The sequence below is a fragment of the Stegodyphus dumicola genome, chromosome X1 (genome assembly GCF_044657685.1).
Source record: "Stegodyphus dumicola isolate Sdum_Otavi_A_Nest chromosome X1, ASM4465768v1".
Classification (NCBI taxonomy): Eukaryota; Metazoa; Arthropoda; class Arachnida; order Araneae; family Eresidae; genus Stegodyphus; species Stegodyphus dumicola.
Window position 1 is genome coordinate 74,553,622 of NC_140780.1, and position 23,596 is coordinate 74,577,217.

General features: G+C 32.4%; 1 protein-coding gene across 1 annotated transcript in view; it reads right to left on the reverse strand.

The window, feature by feature from the left end:
* The window catches only part of LOC118183188 (zinc finger protein castor homolog 1-like), a 784,355-nt gene that overhangs the window by 314,712 nt on the left and 446,047 nt on the right, over positions 1 to 23,596 (reverse strand). The window contains exon 4 of the mRNA XM_085807761.1: positions 14,150 to 14,200. The gene's annotated coding sequence lies outside the window, so the exon portion shown is untranslated. The remainder of the gene's footprint in view (positions 1 to 14,149; positions 14,201 to 23,596) is intronic.

Consider the following 23,596-nt stretch of genomic DNA (forward strand, 5'->3'; position numbering starts at 1 on the left):
AGCATTCAGAGTGTTTTGAAAAACAAGTGATATTTTAGATAACAGGCACTTAAAACTTTGAATAATGAGCGACTGAAAATTTATTTATTCAATTCTGGATATTAAATGCGAAGTAAATCGATTTTCATTTTTAAAGAAATAATTCGTTTAAAAGCAATATTTCTAAGAATTAAAGCGCTGCGAACATAAATTGTTTTCAAAACAAATCTCTAGTAAATGATCTACTGAATATTCATGAAATTAGAAGTAGATATTTAAAGAAATAGTGGTGCAAGTCCAAATGAATTAAGGTCGATAATTATAATTTGCTCAACATTCAAGAGGGATTTTTTCCAGCTTTTTAGTTTTTTTTTTTAAATTTTACTTTTAAAAAATATTTCCATCTGTTCTTTGCTTTATGTTCAAGTCGTACGATTGCTGCTGAAATTAGTTCACTTTCTCACAAATTCATATTTATATAGTATCAATGAGTTTTTTAATATAAGATGTAGAAGATAGCATTAGTATATTATATTAGTATTATATATAATAATATACACTGTATTTGTAAGACATAAGAATCTTTTATAGTTATCTATTGTAAATGTAAGCTAATTCTACTAATCTGTAAAAATGTATGAAACAGTACAGAGTAAATACATTTGGGCTCAGTATCGGGTTATGAAAGCTAGCATTACTACCAAGAGTCCTCAATAATACTGCATACCCAACAAGAATTCCCTTTTATTTAAATGCAAATGTAGATATATGAAAATTATAAGTCGTTCGGCATGTATATATAATTATCGAAAGAGAAGTGAAATCTAGAGTTATAAACAATTCAGAGATCATTTTGGCAACCATGCAGTTTTTAGGAAGCCTTTTCTCAAAAGCGAATATTTAAAGTTTTGCAAAAGCCTGAAATTAGAAAATCAGTCTTTATAATTATACTCATGATAATATGATTTCTACAGAAATTTTAGACTATGACGTTTTCGACATTCAAGTTTTTATGCAAAAATGAGGAAAACATATATCGACCTATCAAAGTATAAGAATGGTAAATGGTAATTTATGGACAATTTAAGTCCTAAATGTACTGTAATATATTAAGCTCAAAGGAAACAAATATTATACGTTGCTCATCTTAGAGCTGTGAAAGTGCTGTAAAAATAATAAATTAAAAAAATCGTGAAATTCATTTTGTAAATCACTTGAATTGCTACGTAAATCAACATATGAATTAAATTTAGATTTAAGTTGTAAAGGACTAAAGTTGTGACTTAGCTTCAAACGCAGAATCTCCTTATCAATTGGATATATTATTTACAACTGAACAGCAGAAGTCGATAATGAATTTCGGATTATTTTTACTCAATGATGATATACGAGTAATTATGAAATGTGCGTTATTGGCGAATGAAATGTGAGCTGACGGGATATCGTCTACTCATAGGAAACGGAATATGCCCGGAATATCTTCATCATAGGTAGAGATTCTCACTACCCTCATCCTTAGAGTCCTAAATTTAATAGCTGCGTGTAAGAGTAAAGTCTTGGAAGGACTTCTTCTCCAAGTTTACAAGACAGTTGCGTTCTCACATTTCGTATTTGAATGAAGATCTGAACTTTTAACATATTATTCTTGTGTCTGATAGTTATTGAAACAGGCGCACTGATCACAAAATTTCAGAAGTAACTATTTAGCTGCATAAACATGCCATTAACACAGCTTATTTTACGCAGCAGAAGCTCAAGTATCCTGCACTCTTTTAACTGCCAGTTTTTTCTTATTCTTCAATCAGTACGACAGTCGGTTGGAAAATGAGCTCACTAAAAATGTAGAGACTTAAAAAACTCATAATTTAAAATTGGTTATATTGTACTATGATTGTTTTATTATAACATTTACTATAGAATAAAAGGCTAAAATATTAAAAAATATATAGTATTGTATTGTCAAGTAAAACTACATCAAAAATATTTTCTATTAAAAATTTACATGCCAGTATGATATCAAGTTCCTTAAGAATAATTTTTTGGGAAATTCGTATAACTTTTGTTAGTACGTGAAACATCAACATAAAATTCTTTCTGTGTACGAAAATAGAAATCAAATCACCTAAAGAGGTGTGGGTGAGATTTTATCATGTACAAGATTGCTTTGAAGTTATTTTAAATATTATATTTTTATTCTGTATATTTGTACAAATGTTAAGGAATTGTAAAGTCACCAGCTTCAATTCTAGTCTTGCTTTTATCGGTGCTATAAAATGTTCTGTGCTAAAAATGGATCTCCGATTTCAGCTGATGGTGGTGGGAGGACGCGACTTGTCTGTTCGCGCAGTCAACTTACCAGTTACTTCGTCAGCCTTAGAACTAACGTATAGGTAAAATTCCACTGTACTGAAGACTGATTTGAATGAAAAAAACTCTTATTATAAATGCCGACATTTGAGCAGCATCACCAAACCGAAAATCACGGATCAGCGACTGGAAGAACGCGATTCACATACTTACGGTTGCGAAACAGTACAGTTTCTCATCGCCTATTAATAAAAGTAAATCAACTGATTTTCCGTAGGAGTAGAACTACACAAAAATATATTTTATGATAGAGATCTTGTTTAACTACAAAAATAAATGCATAACACGCTCATATCTACCAAAATGAATGATCATTTAGCTACTGTAGTTGACGCAGATCCCCACAGCCGAACGAAGTTGTAGCTTCATAGCCATTTCCGCTTCTTTTTTTATTTCATTTTACTTTATTATTATTTTTAATATTATCATTAGTGACTGCATCAACTTCACCAGTCAAAACGTCACTTCTGTTCCCGTTCAAGACTCTGAAATTTTTATTTATTTTTATTAAATATCCACGATTTTTTTTTCTTTCCGTTTCTTTTTTTCTTTTCTTTTCTTTAATTTTTTGACGCGGATCTGTTTACCAACATTTTTTGCTTGAAAAGACTTTGATTAATAGTTAATCTCAACAGGAGAAAATCGATTCTCAGATGTGTTTAAATTCTACAGTGAAAAACTGGTTTCTTATCTGGTTTAGAGAATTTGAATTAGCTTCTCTATCTGCTACTTCAGTAGGAATGAGCAGCGATGAATTATGTTTCAAGTTACACGTGTATGCTCAGAATAATCAAAAGAATTTAAAAACGTTCAGTTTTTTTTATTTACCTTTGTTTTCTTCTGTTAAATCCTACGTGGCTTTTTTTCTACGTCCAAGAACTGTTTTTATTGTTGGAAGGAGAAAAGGACATGGCATAAGAGTTTCTGTGCCCAAGCATTTTAATATATTTAAATATTTTTAATTAAAATTAAACTGACGGAGTTGATTTTCTTCAAATGACCGAAGGACAACATAAAACGCTTATTAATATAAAATAGTAATTAAGGACAATCGTTTACGTAATATTTTACAAAGGGTAAGAATATAACACAAACTTCAAATGGCTGTATATCTATTAAAATTAAATTCTTAATAAAAATAATTTTAACGCTGTTTTAAGAGGATTTACCTGCTTTGGTAACAATTTGTCGCTGTGAACTTATAACGTTCTCTATTGTAGTAAATTTCTAGTGCAATATTTATTTAGTTTACGCAGCAATAATGCAGCATATAGAACAGCCTAAGAAAATAAATACACTCGGAAACAACAACGCATGACCTCACCTCTTTTAAAATACCTTTACCTGCATCAGTTAGCCTCTTAAGGCAACAATAATTCTTACAGGAATGCATACACCATGGAATTCGCCTAAAGTTAAATGTAATTAAAACAATATGACAAGCCTCAGCTATAATTTCGTATAATAATCTTGTTCCAAAAATAGATGATCCAGGAAGCATTTCAAAATGTTTCTCATTTCAAACCAGTTTTTTAGCAAAGATCGATTAATTTGAGCAGTCTAGTTGGGCGAGCGTGATACATGCAGAAGGGATGGAGATCAGAAACTAAATATTTCAATCACGTCCACTGACTGTTTTTTCAAATTGTTCGTCTCTAAACTTCACTATCCAAGAAATCCCATTACTTTTACGTTTCTTTTTTTGGCTCGTGAATCAAATTTCAAAAGCTATCTTTTGATCCAATAGTTTATAATTCTAGAATATCGTTCGACACTGTTTGCTTCATTATCTCAATTATAATCATTTTTAAGGTGTGTGGAAGGATTAGAGCACAGGAATTCTCAGCCAAGAGCCTAGTCCATCATAATTCTGTGTGTATATCTCCTACATGCGAGAATCAAGAGGATTGGCACTCGAGTTGCCTAAGGCGATCATCGGTTCTTCTTTTATGCATTTATAAAAGCTGGAAATTGCGAGACAAGCCTGTACTTAATTTATATTATTCGAAACATGATTTCCATTAAAAACGAAGATGCTATCAGAAAGGCTGCCAGTAAATGTATCGAAATGTTTAAGACTAAATTTCAAAGCATGTGCGCGGATTACAATAATCGTTAACATGTTGAAGATTAGACAGTTAAACTTTTTTATTATTATTTGCATAGTACATTCATATTTATTCATATTAAAATTTAAAAAAGACTTTCAAAAAATATTTGAATCAAAATATCAGTTCAAATTATTTAGAGTAAAACAAAAAATTCAAAGATGCGAGTTTTGATTGAAAATAACCACCAGAGATTGAAGCAATATATAATTTTTATATAGCAGTAAGTAAGTATAATCGCTTCTATTAGAAGCGATTATACTTAGCTACTGCTGTATAAAACTTACATTTAGCTACTGCTTGCACATTATGATTTTTTAGCTTTTTTAAGTTGTAAATCTCGCTATATTATTTTATTAATTGTTGATACAGATATATTTAAAGACTTTGCGACTAATTCTGCGTCGGCGGATTTTCTCTTGTTACCAACGAATTAACTTTGGGAACATTAGAAACAGTATGTACCCTTTTTGGGTATTCGTTTGGCGTCTTCTTTCCATGCAGAAGTAACGATTGACGGCTTTTTCCATTCCGATGAATAATTGTGCTTATCTTTTGCACTTAGAAAATGTAATACCATGCATTTCAAAACGCTTTTGAAGTATGGAATAGGAATATCTCTCTTCGGAAAGTACAAAAACATGTCCTTCAATCCACAGCTTGTTTACATGCGACATTTTGAAAGAAGAATGAACTTAAAAGTAGCAGAGCATACTTCTCAATTCAAATAATAAGCTGTTGTCAGAAACTTGAAATTTTTATACCAAAACATTTGCTTTCTTTTAATTCTCAATCGAAATGGTTCTAAAAATGTGTTAATAACCTCTGTATAACATCTCTTATCTCGGAATGTCTGATGAAAGGTTCACAAATAGGATTAAATAAATAGAAAATATAGATACTCAAAATGGAAAGGTCTTTTGCACTGAATGTCGGTGCAAAACCGGCACTGAATGTCGGTGACGGTTCCCGTCGGTGAGCTGGAAATTTCTGTAAAAGCCGTTCAAAAACCTTTAAATGAAACTTTAAAAAATTATACCTTTTATTTAAAATAATTTAAATTTGAAATTTAAAATACATTTTTACATTCATTACTTTTGGTTTGTAGTCTGATCTAAATTTTTGTGTTTTTGTTAGTTTGTATTTCACTGTGTTTACTTTATTGTTTGAATTGACAGGGTGATCAGCGAATAAGCCCTGATTTCAAAATTAATTTTGCATTCAAAATTAATTTTAAATTAATTAATTTTAATTAATTTTTCAAAATTAATTCAAAATTATTTTTGTTATTTTCAAAATTAATTAATTAAATTTTGAAATCAAGGCTTATTCGCTTATCACCCTGTAAATCGATCTTCATTTGTTTAATATATGTTAGATCCTTAGCAGCAGCATATACATTCGTCTGCAAAGTAAGAAAATTTGCACATTGTTTTGAATTTCTGAAAACCTAATGAACAGATTTTAATGAAATTTCGTATGTATATACATTTATAACAGATGTTCCATTCGGAAAAAGATATTCCATTCCAAGACATTTTATGTACACATGATTATAAGCAAACCTCATAGCAATCAGGGAGCACTTTGTCAAACACATGCATGATGTGTGGACGTCCAACATAATTGCTTGCCCAAACCAGCATATCTTCACCATCGTAATGATCCTTTTTACTGATGAGGGAGGGATGGTATCGTGTTCCAGGCTCTTCCCAGATACAGGTACACCGAGAATCAGTGTGCAATCTCGACTCATCATTAAAAAGCATGGTGTTCCACAAAAGTCTGATCCAAGACGCATGTTGTCTGTACCATGCTAAACTCGCTGTCCGCTGCAGTGAGCGGGACGCAAACAGCAGGTTTACTGGCATATAACCTTATGAAGGGCAAATACATACCTTGAAATTCGCGTTTCAGTGGCAGCATATAGCTCACACGAGAGTTGTGAAGCTGTAGCAGTCCTGTGTCACCGTACTGAAAGTGGCAAATAACGATCATCATTCGCCGGTGTTATCTTAGTCGAGATTGTCCAGGTGTTCTCGATATAGATCTGGCGTCCTGAAACAGTTTCCACAAATTTGGGACGACTCTGGGCGTTTCATTGAGTTCTGTAGCCACCTGCACTTGTAATTGGCCTACCTTCAGTCTACCGACTGTTCATTCTCTCACTCCGTAATCCGTACATTCGTGGTTGCTCATTTTATCTCATGCCTCATTAAATTTACCTAACTCTTATGAGAAATCAGGCGGATGTTGTGAAGGAGTACGAGCGTACAAATCACCAAAGAACCCTTGTGCGCCTATATAACCTGCACAGTTAGAGCACAGAACGTGTAGGCTTACATATTCGACTCTGATTATCTGCTTAATTCTTCTGCGACATAATTACTACCTTCGATTCAATACTTTTCGTAAAAATAGACATAATTTACAAATTCTCTTAATTTTGTACACGAGTGTATATAAAATACTGGGTTCTGTTTTTTGATGTACATTACTATTTTAATACACGAGCCTTTGAACAAAATTTTAATTCATGTATCCTGAAATGATAATGAATATACGTCTTCGGTATCGTGAATAATAATATCAACAGGGAGCAGGTAGTATTTTTTTACGTTAGAATAATTAAATAACCGTTAAGAAACATTACTTCATTCCATAGAAAGGCGATGAATTCAGAGCAGACTTCCCATTATTTAAATCTCAGGCATAGTTAATATTACAGATCACAGCAAAGTTGCTTGAAATATATTTAATATATAACTGTTTCTGTTGCTCCATTTCCTGCATAGTTTTTAGAAACCTGCTCTGATATATTTGCAGAATAAGAGTGCACCAGCTAATTTTCATTTCGAATTCTGTTTTATTTGAAGAAAGTTTGGACTTGTTCTATGAACAAATCTGAGCATACTTTAACAGCTAGAGCAGAGAGCACTAACAGCTATGAACTAAAGCAGAGTTTCCCAAACATGTGAAATTTGCGATACGCTTAATATAACTGTAATTTTAAACACAGAGTGGCATTATAAAAAAAGAATCCACTCATATTATAGCTCAGTTGCATCCACCAAATTAACATACCATTATTACAGTGAATCGATAACGTGTCTCAAAGCATTTAATTCAATATTCTACATTTCTCACTTGAATTTAAAATTTCCTTTATTTAAAATATGAATCTGGAGCATTAGTATTAAATGGCTGCCAACTATTTGCTCGGCTATAATTGCCAGACATTCACAAACTTGCAACATCGCCATCGCCAGTACAAAATTTCTGAATCAAGATAACATAAAAATAATTAATCTTTTCCCTGCAAAAGAAAGCAATCATAATTTCTAGCACGAAAGACCTGAAACAATTGTTGCATTAGACACAAATAGCAAAGAAACTTCTTTGAAGTTGTTTAAATCAAACTCCCTTTTTCCTCATCATAAATAATACAATTCCTAGCCACTTCCGTTCCGAGTAACGGACAAACCTCGGATCAATTAAGCAAAAAATGGTGTTTTCTGAGAACTGGCTGCAATCCAATCTCAGTTTAAATAACCGATTTAAGTTCATAACTTCATTTTGATAAAGCAGATCCGCCGATTATTGGGCACAATACACGGCAAAAATTATTCCTGTTATTCTTAAAGTACATGCATTGCTTGAAATATGAACTTTACAGAATCGAGAAAAGAAATGGAAGCATATTTTTCTTAGTTTCTTTAGTACAGCTATTCGTAAAACGCAGTTTATTTCTTGTACGATAGAAACACTACATGAAGTAAATCAATTAGAATACAAGTAAAAGAAAATGATATTGCTAGGCACGTGATGGCAAATGCTGTTGTAAAAACTGTTACACGGCATGGCAGATTTTAGAGCTAAACAATCATCAAGCATGAATTTCATGTTTTTTAGGTGAGACATGAATAGTCTAATGTTTTGGTGCTTAAGAAAGCAGCTTAGGATTTTATTAGATAGTATTAATATTATACTTATTAAATTATTTTTATTATTAAATTATTATTATCATTAAATTATTGTTCATTATTATTAAATTATTTTGTTACATGATTTTCCCACATACTTATTGGTGACTATATGTATGACATTAATGATTCCTGTTTTCATGTTTTAATAATCAGAAAGTTATTTATATCAAGTATTCTCGGTTAGCAGCTGCATTAAGATAAAAACTGCCTAAGCCAACACTACTATCAACGTATCTTGTAATTTCATTCATGAGGTAGTGTAAATGAAAAGTATTTCAGGGGTTTATTTATTGGCATAGGAGCATTTTCCCCCATAGCTTTTTATATGAAGCTTAATAAGCCTATGTAGTATACAATTTTTCAGAGTAATTAAGACACAGTAAAATACTTCTTTATATTCAGATAGTGTTCAAAATTCACAAAATTTGTCTGTTTTGGATATTTCCTAGAAAACTACCGAACGAAAGATACAAATGAAGCAAATCTTTAGTCTTGAATACGCAAGATTGAATATTTAGGAAAAAGGTGCACGGCATTTTCTGCGCTTCGTTCCCTTGCGATCCTCGGCGACTTCCGAATAGCCCCCTCTCAAGGATATTCAAAATCAGACAATTAACATTAGCAATCAGCAACTTTTATATGATAGAAAGACGTAAAGAATCGGTAGACTAGAAGCAGGACAGCCTCAGATGCAGATTGCAGGAGACTTGATTGTAACGCTTAGCGTTCTGTGTAACTTATAGAAAAAGTTTAAGGATGTCGAATCTTTACAGAGAAAGATTCGTCCAAGAGCCGTGCGGCCAATGAAGATCGGTATTTGTCTGTTTCAACAAGCCATAACAAGAGTGCAATATCTTTTCAGCTATCTCGTGATCTCTATGGGGCCACAGGAAGCCGAGGTTCAAGTATTATTATTCCAAAAGGAGACATATGAGAGGCATGTGTGCAAAAAAAAAAAAAGAATTTGCTGTATGCGTCTCATTCACTTCTGGGCACTAGAACCTTTTAATCATGGTGCAGAAAAATCGGTTTTGGGTCAAGCAATCGTGAAGGATTATTCTCTTAACAGGCGAGTTTCAGTTCTGGTGGATGATTTCCTGAAAGGTTAGGATATAATTTGGATGGATTGGCCAACCAAATCTCCAGACTTAAAACATACAGAATATATCTGGAATGCTTTTGGGGGGACAATTGCAGCTAGCCTTTCCCTTTCCAGACTTCCCCCAGAAGCTGAAAACCACATTACTGCAGGACGTTCACCACAGGGACTTATAAACTGTCTCATTTGTTGTATGAAGTCACTTTATGAGAGCTGTTTATTATCAAAGAAGACCACACCATTATCAGCCTTCCTTTTGTTCGACCTTTCAGTCACTGTTACAGAGCTTTTTCCATCGATGAGGCTTACGTAAGATCATGTGTGTGAACCACGACTGCTATATGCTTTGCATTATAACAACCTATGTCGATACCAGATTTCATTTAAATCTCTCCACTAACTCTGGATATAACCGATAATAATAAAAGTGTTTCTTAAGCGTCCAGAAAAAAATTCGCGCAAAAAAGTCGAATGTTTACGAAGTTGATAGATGTTTATAAAACTTTTTTTCTTTTTTTGTTTATAATCATCCGTTATGCAATTTTTTATGACATTCAGCTTTGGAGTAAATAGGGTCAGCTTTGAAGTAAATAGGGTCAGCTTTAGGATAAATTCAGCTTAAGGTCATCCAGAATTGTTTCACGGAATCTCAGGGAAACCCAATTTGATCGTCTCATTTCTTAATTAACATTTTAAAATAACTTAAAGTAAGAATCAGTCAGAAGGCAAGTTACGCTATTGTGGTACATTTCTCTGAAAAATATCAAAATTAAACACTTTATTCCCATAATTTTTCGAGAAATTTTAATGAAATGCATGCTTCGGTACACGGCTGATTGTCATAAATGTATATTATAAAAAATAATTCAGTAATTTTCCCCTCCTTTTCGTAAACTGATTTTGAATCTTAGCCATCGAAAAGTTCACTAAATAAATGGTTACGTATCTTAAAAATTTCAAACAGTATTTTAAAATAAATATATATAGAACTATATAATACAAATTATGTGTTTGGAATCTATCAAATGAGTAGGTAGAGAATTATATATTAGGAAATACAATTTATGAGCTTTTATTTATTTTGTATAGTGTTTATCCGCAATAACACTCATGAGTGTAAACCCGGACTAAAATAATTCAATATGTGTTTGATATGCATGGTACAACTAATTATATACTCTGTAACAAGCATTATTGCTAACTGCAAACAGCAACTTTGAGCAACATTTGCATATTCATTTGAACTTTGAACTTCTAATGACATTCAACTATAAACGTCAGTAGTTTTGATATGTGCTTTTAAGCTATAAATGTAAGAAGAGTTATGTGTTCTATTGAAACATAAGATAGCAAACTGAGCTAGTTTTTAGAAAAATTATGTGCCTTGCCGTATTTTATTACTAGTGAAATACACTTAAGGCGATATCATAAATTAGTATGTTAGTCTTACTATTAACTTTTCAAGGTAATCTACATATTTCTCTCATGCCTAATATACTGCATTCAACTTCATTCTAACGAACTGCTATTAATTGGCATTCATAATAAAACTCTAAAACGATGTAACAAATGATATTAACGGCATAATAAACCATTCTGCTTAAATTATTTCTGTTACCTTGCTGTTGAATTAAAATGCAGTATTCAAAGTTCAGCTGTGTTCTAATTATTGATATCAGTACTGAATTCTGATTCATCGCTTTTTTAACTAACGAATAGGTTATGTCCTTTTTAAGTATTAATATTAATGAAATGTATAAGATGGAGCCAACCGACATGCCAATTAGAATCCCATGTTAGAATTTATAAATTTACAGACCCGCAACTAGATTTTTTAAAAGATGAAACTAGATATTTGTGAGAATAAAACAATGTGTTAGCAGAAAGAAACGTTTTAAGTAACAAGGAGGTCGCATTGAAAAATTAGTGTGGTTGCTTATATATATAAATAAAAGCTCTTGTTGTTCGTGCTCTGCATTCAGTAAAATATGCCCCAAGGTATACAAATTCCAAACTCTTTTATGATGTACTGAACTTTTTATCCCCTTTTAAATAAAAAAAAACAAACAAAAAAAGAAATATTTTCTTATGATTACAGCTGTCAACTGTGTAGTTTGAATAGAAGAAAACTGAATGGAAAAAATGCGTTCTTCCTTTTTTTTACAATAAAGTAAAAAGCTTTTCTTTCTTTTATAAAGAATAGCGCAATTTATATTAGACATTTTTTAAGTATGGAGTTTTCCATAAAAATATTACACGTAACTTATGTGAGGACCAACAGAAGGATATCACAAATAAATCATTAAATCAATTTATTAGACGCAAACAGTTCATCAGATAAGCTTCGCCTTTAGTGCAAGTAAATCTATAGATGCTCGAAATACTGCTCATTTTAAATTCGACGCGTATCGTTAACAATGTTGAAAATCTATTTCTGTATCCTATTGTCTTGGCAATCACTAATTGTTTTAAAAATAGTATTGCCGTGATAATAAGTTCCATAAACGTAATTTATTGTCATTTGTACACTGGTGTGCAAAAATTAAGAATGAGACAGGTTTTCGAATGTAAGAAGTGTTCCACATCGACCCAAATCCTGGCGTAAGATTCCCAAAATGTAAAAATATGGGAAAAATGACCAAAACCATCCAAACAAAAAATAAAAAAGATAAAAAGTTCCTTTATGTGAAAATCGACCTTAATTTTTTAACACCAGCGTTTACTATTTTGACTGACACCGTACGGCGCATGTAGTGAAATTATTTCTAAATTATTATACGGGTAAAAAAATTAAAAAGACGGGTTATTACTTGCTAATAAAGCGTGTCGTAGCTCGATACTTCAAATTTAATTGCATTAAAAAATCTGATGTGGTTGGCACATAATTCCAGGTTAAAACAAAAAACTGGTGGAATAGCAAACAGCTTTATGTAAACTATCACTTCCGGTTGACAGTTTGTAAATAAAATCTAATTTGTTTACAAACTTATATGGCTGAATGTTAATTGTGTATCATTCTAGTCTCCCATACACTGACAATGATAATTATAAGGTACTCATATACATACCCGTTTTTAGACATCCCGTACATATTCGTTTTTAGACGTTTAGAAAATAATCCCTTTAGTGAAGCCGTCAAGTTCATGCACGTTTCTTGGGCTCAAAGCCCCACTAACGAAAGCCTTCTGGGCTTGAAGTAAAGTACCACTTAGGGTTATCCAACTTTATCCAAAATCTAATCAACTCTTATATACATAAATGCAGGAAGCTTAAATGAGAAAAATGGGGCTTTTCGGAAGTTTCATAGAAGAGTTATCGTGGACGAAAAAATTGTCACATACATACAGACACATAGCCATCATTGTAAAAATAGTAAAACCATATTGTGGGGATCCTAATTCGTGCTTATTCACTGAAAACTCACTATCGAATTTTCGGACCGAAATCATTACCTCCCTTGGTTGGCGGGAGGTAACTGAACTGCTGTTTGTCACAAACGAGCTGCATTTAAGAGGTTTAACAGCCCGCATGCAGCTTGCGACCCGCAATTTGCCCATGTGTGTGTTACATATGGTACTGAAAAATGCATACGAACTTTATATGCGAGCCCAAATACATGATAATAGTTGATATACAGTTGATATAACCCTATTTAACTGAATTACAGTGGACTGAAAGGCGGTTTAATACACTTAAGTAACACTGAGTAGGCTATTCCGAAAACCAATCATCTCCACCTCTTTCTTTCTTTTTTTTCACTACTTTATTGTTCAGAGGTAAGTTAAGATTTCATAGTGAAAAGAATCAAAATCAAAATAATGTGCATAAAAATAACGAAATTTAAATTTCTGTTCGGAAGATGAAATCATATCTTTGTATATTTTCTGATGGGGTATATCAATTAAAATTTACGCTGTATCAAAAACATTATCTGAAAGTTGTACTTCAAAAATCGAAAGCGTTAAAGGTTCCAATGAATTACAAATACATTTTGCAGCACATCCCAAACGAAATTTTGGAACTGGACGAGCAAATCTGTCTGCGGCAAGCTATCGGTATTGACAAATTCGGTATAAGATTTCTGAAGTCAGCAACATATGCCTATTTACGGCATATTATTTAATTTTGAATTGCATAATTCTGTAAACTTCATTTTCTTGTAAACACTTGTGTTTAAATTAGTTAGTTATAATCAGTAGAGTTAATTTTCGTCTCGACGCCTTTTTCCAATTTCTCTCTTAGGATCATTTCGTATATCACTTATCATACATATACTTAACATACAGAAATATGCAACAGTTATATGAATGAGTTATATGTACAATAATATTAAAGTATTTATTCTCGCTCTGATGCTCAATACATAGCTACAGCTGTGGTGGTAGCTGAGCTTTAGTAGAAAATAATCAGTGAAGTTCCATAGTATCATATGTTTAATTGGGCAAGCACATAATTTCTAACAGGCAGTAAATAACCACCACCATCCCTGAAAAAAAAATGGAAAAAAATATGTACTCACTTGCGCCGGAAAAAAAGACCTTAGCTTTCAAAACACTTAATGATGAAACATTTAATTTACTAGGCACAAAGGAAACTGGAAATCAACTAACCTTATAGCGACGAAAATTTCCTTCCATCCATCTTAACTCACATGCTGCTGTCTGAAAAGAAACAGAAAAAAATAATTAATTCCTTTTAAGATAAATCAACATCTCATTTGGTTGCGATAGCAAGCATTCCAGAACTTTCGTTTTTCTTCCTCCCCTCCTTTTTTTTTTTTACCCGACAGACAACAAATAAAAAACGAGAAAAATACTCCTACTTTTAAAAGCATGATTAGAAGAATTAAATTTTCATCACCTGGATGAAGTTTTCAGCTAGGTCGATAAAAAAAGGATTAATATTTACGAACAAGTGTTTTTGTAGAAGGGGAAAAAATTTCCTCAGGAGGTTAAAAATATTTTTCGGAACAAAGCACATGGGAAGCAGAGGAGGGTAATAAATTACGCAAGCTTACGTGACTCGACGACAGTTGGAATCGCAAAGACAAATGAACCAAATATCGAGAGTCATAAACTAGAATTATTATTTTTTGTGCTCCCATCTTTATAATTTATATTTTTACAAGGAAAGGAATTTTAAAAATAGTCATCCATTTTTATGCATTTCGTCCGATCAAAGAGCTAGGTTCCTGACTATATAGAATTCTTGCCCTATAAGAGAGAAGTTATAAGAGAGAAATTATCTTGGTACAAGCAACTCCTCGGTCTGGTTGCCACAAATCTAGACTAATGCAGACATCCTAATGACTATTCTAGAAACATTCCTCAGTTTCCGATATTTAAAAACTCAACAAGTTATTTTTATATTTTTAATAATGTAAAAAAATAAAGAAAAATATGAGTACATTTTTATCTTTTTATGAAATCAACCACTGGAAGTCTGTAGATTTCCGGCTTTAGAGTTCTCCAAATTAGAACGATTAATGATAACTAAGAGAGACTCTAACGTGCGTACTCTAAATTGTCTTTCTGACAATTGTCTTTCTGACAATTTAGAGTACGTCAGTAAGAGCAATTTCTGACGTATTTCCTGGATCGCCATGGATAAGCCTATCATATGTTTAATAGTCCACGTGAAGAAAAATTCAGAATGATGGTGTTTTAATCTGACTGCTTACAATTAATAATTATTAGGGAAAATTAATAATTATTTCAGAATTTTAATTGTATATTCTTGTACTACCATACTGAATTTAGTTTACATAGTTAACATTAGAATTATTGCCATGTAAGCTAAATTTCCATAACCTGTTCAAGTAGATTTTTAGATCATATCATATTTATTAATCACATCTCATATTAAGAATGAAAATCTTATATTAAGTAATTAATATTCATTATTTATTAATCATATCTCAAATTAAGCAACTTTTATATTAAGCATATCTCACTTTAGAAATAATCGTATCTAGGGGATGTGAAAGTTTACAGGCCTGAGTAGGTGTGGTGGTGTATTTAATTATGGCAAAGCACACTAGGGCTATCTGCCTAAGAAGAGGGATGCCTTTCGTGGAGGACTTTCTAAGGGAAACTGGCTCGTATACACCAGGCCTGAGTAGGAGAATGGAATCTATACACGAAGTGCCATCCATTGTCGACCAGCCGTCGAGCGGTGAAGCCGTTGAAAACTGGTAGTTCGGTCCGGGGTTCAAATCTCGGCGAACAGGCTGGCTGCAAGGGTGTTTTCGTAGTTTTACCTATGTGTAACGTGTATACGAGCCAGTTTCTCTTAGAAAATCCTCCACAAAGCCAACCTTACCTTAGGAAGCCCTAGAGTGCTTTACCATAATTAAATAAACCAAACCAAACCAAAGGATTGCCGGCTTAGGCGCGGTGCATTACAAGCGTTTGACTGAAGCGCAGAAATGCATAAAGTTCATTACACTGCAGAGAAATAATTTGATTCAAATATTCTCAAACAAACTAATCGTCAAATTCTGAACATGAGACTTACACAAAAAAATTCCAAACCATGCACTTAAAGTAAAGCCATAAGTAGTCTGGAGCGCTACTGATAGATGAGCCTGAAAATATTTTCCTGCAGTATAATGCTGTCTGCAGTAGTCTTGTACAAGGAATAATATAAACAGCATCTCCATTAATCTAAGCTGTCATCTATCACTTCTGTTCAGACTGCAAGTTGATTTCACTTAAAGATGTTACTCGGGGGATCTGTTAAAATAATCGCACGCGCATTTGTATTCGTTTAGCCATATTTTATAGCTCTTCTACTCTTTAAACCTTAGGCAAATATCCCTGTGTGCTTTGCAATATTCAAATAATCAAAACTAGATTAATCTAACAATTCCTTCCCAATCTACTTATTCATACTAAACAGTATTTTACGGCAATTATTTTGAACGTATAGTAAACAGATATAGCGTAGATTCTCCTTTTAGTTTACTTCATAGTGAATTATTACAGCTCTTTTGATAAATCTTTTCCCTAATTGTTCTTTAGGAAAGTTGATTTCAGGTTCCTATTCCGTTCTCCAACTCATTAACCTTCTGTATCTTCTGAGTTCGGAAGCATATCTTTTGCATCTGGTGAGGGTGGAAGGTCACCTTTAAGTAGCAATACGTATGAGACACTTTCCTATTAATCAAGTGACCTACACTATATCACTTTCTCGTCGAACTACTGACATGTTCATCTGCTGCAATGGTTTTATCCTGAAGAGGTGCGTGCAGTTACATCGGAACGTTAGCAGCCTATTAAATAAGGACTATCGTAAATGACCCAAACAAATATATTTCTAATACAAGAAAAAAATTGATTTCATTATTTAAAAAATTCTATAATTTTAAAAGAAATAAATTAGATAAATATTTAAATAAACATAAAGATGACCAAGCATTAAAATTTTACTAGTATACGTAAGGTAATTTTTCTCAAATTTTAAATCTTGTAACATTTCGATTGTTTTATTTACAGCATTTATTTTCAGCCTTAACGCTTAAATCAAATCCGAGCGTTGCGTAATTCCGCATTTAAAGGAATAATACTGTATTTACTTTTTAAGCTGTAACTATTCAAATGCATTTATCTTTAAGCAACTTAATTTACTTTCCTTTAATAACAACGACATCAAATTAAAAGGATACATGTACGCTGTAAAAAGGTCTAATGACTGAAAAAAAAGCCTATATTATTAGTTAATGATTTGGAATTTAATTAATTATTTTTATGTCTGTGTGTGGGGGGGAGGGGTTGTTTTTTAACGGAGACATCACGAAAAGCACCACATAAGTTCTAATAACAAGAATCATCCTTTTAACGTCCTATAGTTCTAACTTAAACCAAAAAATTCACATTCAGGTTTGCAATTAAACGTATGATGCAACAACGGTTACGATTGCGTTACAAACACATAAATAATTAAATAAGCTAAACTGTATTTAATCTTAAACCATCTTTCGCATTTTTGAGTTTCTAATCAATACATACATTTGAAAAGTTTTTAAGAAACCTATGTATGGGAGTTTAAATTGCCGCTCACAAGATTGTGCTCAAATTTCCTCTTTATTTTGCAAACGAAATGAAAGCTTTATTTATATGATGCATTGAGAAAACCCTACGACGTATCATATGCTGCCAGTTTTTTTGTTTGTTTGTTTATGTTTCTTTTTTCAGATGGGTACTTAAGTGGGAAACTGTTAGCCTCAGAAAAGGCGGATCATTGTGGGTTATAAAAGCTATTATGTATCCAGGTAAACCAGGTAAAGGTATTAACTATTATTGCAATATTGGTATTATTGGTATTATTGCAAAAGGGCATCTTTTTTACCTTTATGCAAAAGGAGGGGGAAGGATAAGACTTGGAAACTAGAATTCTTCTTTCTAACTGGATTAAAATTACAATAAATTTCTATTACAAACCAATGAATAAGAATGCTTGGGATTTGTTTACCTAAAATATTATAAAAGTGGCTCACAGTCGATTTGTGTTTCGGGAAGAAAAAGTAAAAACTATGATTCTGAAATCGAATAAAATTTGTAATTTCTTGTTAGGCGTATTGAGTTATTGTAATGCACTGAAAGCAAGTAAGCGGGGTTAGCATTTGTTATAGTTAAATGAGTGCGGTAAAAAAAAGTAAAAGGAGAATCAGGAATGTCTTTACCCCTTTCCTCTATACATACTCATCCAAATAGTTTGTAGTGAAGTTGAACTGTTTCGTAAGGAAACCCACGGATAATTAGCTCGCTTGACAGTCTTCTGAAAATTATCAGATAACTATATCACAGAACTAAATCTTTCTAAAACTAGTAGGATCGAGAGGTTCTAATGATAACAAGAATAAAATGACGCCCTCTTTCCGGCCGCTGCTGTTAGTTAGGAGATACACATGAAATCCTCATTTGTTCACAGTTAACAAAACGGTCGAATTTGGGCTTTTCACAAAATGTTTCAAAAACACAGCATCCGACGACCAATAGAGGTCTGTGACTCTAATTCCATTGAACTTGAAAATAAAATAACAATCACCGTGGAAAGTTAGTGTTTCCTCTTATTTCACACGGCTATTCGTCCAAGACAATGGGCTCGTTATCATTAAAATTCTAGCGATAACTTGTTGAGTAAAGAGAAAGAAGAAGATGGAAAAATGATGGAAAAAAAGACAAAGAAAAACAGCAAAGAAAAGGGGGAGATAACAAAATGGGAATTAAAAGGACTGGCGAGATAGCGGGAGGGAGGGAATGAGAGATCCGTCATTAAATTCGATGGCAAAGGCAAGAGGGCGAGACGACTAGCAAGCAGGCAGACGCGCGTGTCGAATCTGCCAACCAGAAAAACACCCTCCCCGCACCACGACCAAACTGCCGTCACCTCGAAACAAGGCATACGCAGTGGGGGGCGGCCAGTTGGAAAATTGGAGGCACCGCTCCATTACTTGTACACAGATGGAAAGAAGCGAAGAGACAAGTGAAATAAAAAGTTGCCACCACTTCCACGTGGATGCAATTCAGAGAGCTTAGCTTTAGGTTAAGACTAGATACCGCTATTTCAGACACTGAACGCTTATGTTCCATCTCCAATAGTTTTAGAATTTTTGCCAAGAGGAAAATTTTATTTTTAATATAAGACAGAGACTGGTAATGTTTTAATTTGAATTAAAAATCATTTTGGGATAAAGAATTGATTTTCGATTTTAAGCTTACATTTCAAACGCAAAAATATATTTGTTACACTTGATAACTAGGTGGACATATTACATATTTCGACCGCCATCAAACTAAAAGCTGACTCAAGTGCTACAACTGCCGTTTGAAATTAACCAATTAAATTTAAAGCAAAGCGAAGATTATATTCAATATAAGACAGGGATGGGCAAACTATGGCCCACGGGCCAAATCCGGCCCGCCGGTACTTTCAAATCTGGCCCGCCGGTACTTTCAAATCCGGCCCGCGGATAGAATTTTAATTTGCCGGTCCGAAGCAAATTAAAAGAAATATATATTTATGTATTTTATATACATCTCCTTTTCTACTTTGTTTAAATATTATTTTTTCTTCCTTTTTTTTTTACAAAGGACTAATGATATTTTTGCTTACTCTGAACTCTGGCTTTTAACTTTGAAAGTGCCTATAACAAATATATGTAATATTGCGACCGATGGAGCACCAAATATGACAGGAAAAAATCTGGATTTCTTGGACTCTTTAATCAAAACTATCTTGGGGACAACGTTGTTTTTCTAGATTGTGTTATACATCAAGATGCTCTGTGTAAATCTGCAAATGAATATGAAACTCGTGCTTGATGCACTCGTAAAGCTTGTAAATACTATTCAATCTCGTGGGCTTACTCTCAGGCAATTTCGAAATTTTCTTCAGTCCGTGCAATCTGAATACTCTGATGTACTGTATCACACGAAAGTAAGGTGGCTCAGCGCAGGATGTATTTTCGAGTGTGTTTGGCAGCTGAAAGACGACATTGTGTCGTTCTTCCATGAGAAACAGTGTTCTGCGGAGTGCGAAATGTTAGAAGATACAGAATGGCTTTCGGATTTTGCATTTTTCACAGATCTTCATTGTCATATGAGCAACTTCAATGTCAAAATGCAAGGGAAAAATCAACTTATCGACGATATCTGGGCCCATCTCAAATCTTTTAAACTAAAACTTAATTCGTTTGCTGGGCAGGTAGCTAAGAATGACTTGTCTCATTTCCTCAAGTTAAATTCAATACCCTTAGTAAAAATGAAGAGAAGCTTAAGAATAATGATGATGACTTGAAAAAACTGAATTTTGAGTTCGAAAGCAGATTTCAAGATTTCAGTGCCATTCAAACAGAATTGGATACTTTTACCATGCCTTTCAACGTAAATTGTGAAGCAGTGAGGTCAGATTTGCAGCTTGAATTAATTGAGTTGCAATCTAACAGTCATCTCAAGCAGTTGTTTCTAAATGTGCCACAGTTAGAGTTTTACGAATCATTATCGAAAGTAAGTTTACCAAATTTAATATCTCACGCACAGATAATCAGTGCTATGTTTGCTTCATCTTATATATGTGAACAAATGCTTTCAACTATGAACCTTAGAAAGAATTATTTCAGAAGTAGACTGATAGATGGATATTTAGCCTCGTTCTTTAGAATCCGTATATCTCACACTGCGAACCTCAATAAAAGGAATTTTCAAAAATGAAATTGCAATTTCATTCATATCATTAACATATTTAAATTGTAATACTTGTATATATATATTTTTTAATTTTAAAAAATTTACCTTGGCCCGCCAAAGTTTTGTTTTTCGATTTTTGGCCCGCGACCGAAAATGTTTGCCCAACCCTGATATAAGACAATGATTCAACCACATAAAAAATAAATAATATTCCAAACTGGAGAAGAAACACACTAATGTAAAATTTAAAATTAGCCAAAAAAAGCATTTGTAGTTCGGAGTAAGTTTTATTTGTAGTTAGGCGTAGGAATCGGTTTCTCTACACGTTTCGATCAGACATAAATCCTTCTTCTTCAGGAGTAAAATTTTAATTTGTACCAGTAATCATACTGAGTCCAAGGAATTTATTTTCAGTTTCACACTTATATTTCAAATGGGAAAATATTTTACGATACCAAACCCGATTGCTCTCGAAATCAACAGAGATTTTTTTTCAAATTCTACCTCAAATTAAAGTAGATATTTTACCTAATTTTTAATAGTATTTATCTCTTTTTTATTTGACTGGATTAGTGCGATATCAGTTAAAGCAGAGGAAGTAGAGATGCATGCGATTTTTGCTACATTTAGTCACATTCATTATGAGAAGCTTTCAGTGCATGAAGATGTACATTATTTACATGAAACTTTTTTTGAAAATTTTATTTCAATTAGTAATGCCAATTAGTCAATTAGTAATTCAGTACGTAATGTCATATAATTATATGAGCTGTAATTTTTCTAGTCTTAATAATATAATGTCTATAAGATTATCGATTTACGCTTTTTGAAATAAATTAGAAATATCTCAAACTTTTAGCAAGTTTTGATTACAGTTTCATCATACGTAACTGTTGCCAGCTCAAAGGCTTGAAAATTTTGCGTGTAGAATGCATTCGTAGTTACACGAAGATATATATTTTCATGCAAAAAGATGCAGACTGCGTTTATTTCCTAATCTAAATCATTCTGCAAATATACGTCAGTATGGAAAAAAATACTTCGAAACTTAACATATCGACGTAAAAAAATACTCTATGTATTTACTATCAAAAAAGTATTAACAATTAAAGTAAAGTTAATTAAAGTAACCTACAGAGTTCTTTTAAATTAGCAATTAGCTTAAATTAATCACAACTTAAATTAGCAATTATTCGAAAGTGAATAATTTAAAGTATGTCCAAGATGCAAATTTCGAACTTGAATTTTGAACTGAAAGCAAACTAAATAAATAAATATTATTATAGTATGAGGAAATTTCATCGAAAGATTTAATATTTTTGTCGGACATAGTTTCAAGTTATTCAGTATTATTTAGATGTTTGTTAATTTTATTATACTAATTTTTTTTTATTCTTATAGCAAACTAAGTACCCAAGCGAAGACCCAGCGAATGCAATTCATTAAAGTATATATGCTTTAAAAACAAATTTAGAATGTATTAACGCACGGCATTAGATGATATGAATTGTCTTATATTTAGATGTTTTATTTAGAGTAATACAAATCGACCTTAATAAAATATGCATTTTCCAGTAAACCCTGAACATTTTCACTTTCTTAACGTATTCATTCCTAGCTGGAAACTCCTGTCTCCTTTCAAACCAAATTTATTACCGGATCTGTAAATATCTAGAAGCAAGAAAATAACAAAGGAAAGGGAAAACACCAGAAAGTCTCAGTTAAAAGCGGATATACGAAAATAAAAGTCTCATAACGGAAAAATGACTTGACAAAACACATTTGCATGCACTGCTCGTATCGCTACCGGAGGTATTTCTTACCCTTTACTTCCTCTGCTAGCAAAAAAAAAAAAAAAAAAAAAAAAAAAAAAAAAAATGTAGTTACTAAGAAAGTTTTAAAATACGAGATTTTGATGGCAATGCACGTTTTGAATATCATAGAATTTCATTCGAAAAATTTTAAGTTTAATATATCCTTGCGTACATACCCTGATTTATAAGATTTATATGTGCTAGGATATAATGCCTTAAATCTTAACTATTCTCTCCCCTCACATGGAATCATAAAATTATAAATACCATAGTCATAATAAATATGAACAGCTATTATATTACATCAGACAAAAATTGAAATTAAAACGCAAACGAAAGAAAGAAAAAAAAAAGTCTGAAAGGATTCAGATTTTTACGTCGCACCAGATAGTTTGTCAAGGGGTTTTTAACGCTTTCGTGTTAAGCTCACAGTTTATCGACCTGACTCTCTCCTATTGCAACAACTTTTTTTGTCTTTTTTGAACTTATACATTTAACTATTTTTGTCTTTTTAACTTATATATTTAATTATTTTTGTCTTTTTAACTTATATATTTAATTATTTTTGTCTTTTTAACTTATATATTTAATTATTTTTGTCTTTTTAACTTACACATTTAAACTTATACATATTTAACTTAACATTTTTGTCTCTTATAACTATTATTAAACACCATTTTCTTCGCATTTACGCCACATAAATTTCAACAGCAAAATCACAAAATTTTCAAAATTCCTTTACAATTCCCGGTACAGCCGTAAATTGCTGACATAATTTTTTACCCCTGAAACGCTATTTCTCTCGAATCTCATTTTTGCGTCGAATAACTTTTGTTGTCCTTTTCCATTTTCAAATAACTAGCCGTTGGCATGGCCAACCACCTAAAATAATTACTACAAAAAAAAAAAAATAACAAAATACATAATACATAAAAAAACCCAGCTGGTGTAATTTCATATGGAACCAGCTGAAAAGTAATAAAAGAGATAAAACACTGCTTTTATTGCTTTTGTTAAATCGCTTAATTTGTTAATCAGTAACAGGCAGATTAAA